Genomic DNA, 588 nt, shown 5'->3' with positions numbered 1-588 from the left:
TATGCTGTGATTGGACAGATCAGTGTCTATGCTGTGATTGGACAGATCAGTGTCTATGCTGTGATTGGACAGATCAGTGTCTATGCTGTGATTGGTGGCTTCCTGTCTAGCAAGAAGTTGTGAACAGAGTTTAAAAGCTGCTGCAGGACTGCAGACATTCACAGGAAACTGGACCAGCAATGGCTCTGCTGAAGGTTCATCTGCTGCTGCTGGGTGAGTCGGACACACTGGAGACACTTCCACTGGTTTCATAGGCTGCTGCTCTCTGTGCATCTCAAACTTCCCTCTGATTATGTTTCAGACTGAAACTTTCTTTGCATATAAATTGTGATGCTTTTCAATTTTTAACTGTTTATCCTTCTTCTGTTCCAGCAGCCATGTTTGCACCTGATTTCTGAATAAAGTCCTCCTTTTTCTTCTTCAGGTGTTTCAGTGAACTCAGTTGTTTCTCTGCAGAAGAGAATCATTGGAGGTCATGACTGTGATGACAAGGAGCGTCTTTATTTTGTTCGGCTGGACGACACCTATGGAGAGCAAAAGTATTACTGTGGAGCATCTCTGATCCACCCTGAGTGGATCTTGACTGCA

General features: G+C 44.4%; 1 long non-coding RNA gene across 1 annotated transcript; it reads left to right on the top strand.

Moving 5' to 3' along the window:
- Positions 1–98: 98 nt before the first annotated feature.
- LOC107838605 (uncharacterized) lies at positions 99–518 on the top strand. The gene is made up of 2 exons (XR_001664690.1): positions 99–213; positions 425–518. It is a non-coding gene; the product is annotated as an uncharacterized LOC107838605 (long non-coding RNA).
- The last annotated feature ends 70 nt before the right edge of the window (positions 519–588 follow it).

This window comes from Poecilia formosa, unplaced genomic scaffold (genome assembly GCF_000485575.1).
Source record: "Poecilia formosa unplaced genomic scaffold, Poecilia_formosa-5.1.2 Scaffold285, whole genome shotgun sequence".
NCBI classification, from domain to species: domain Eukaryota; kingdom Metazoa; phylum Chordata; class Actinopteri; order Cyprinodontiformes; family Poeciliidae; genus Poecilia; species Poecilia formosa.
The sequence above is the reverse complement of the archived record's forward strand: the minus strand, read 5'-3'. Positions and strand labels throughout refer to the sequence as shown.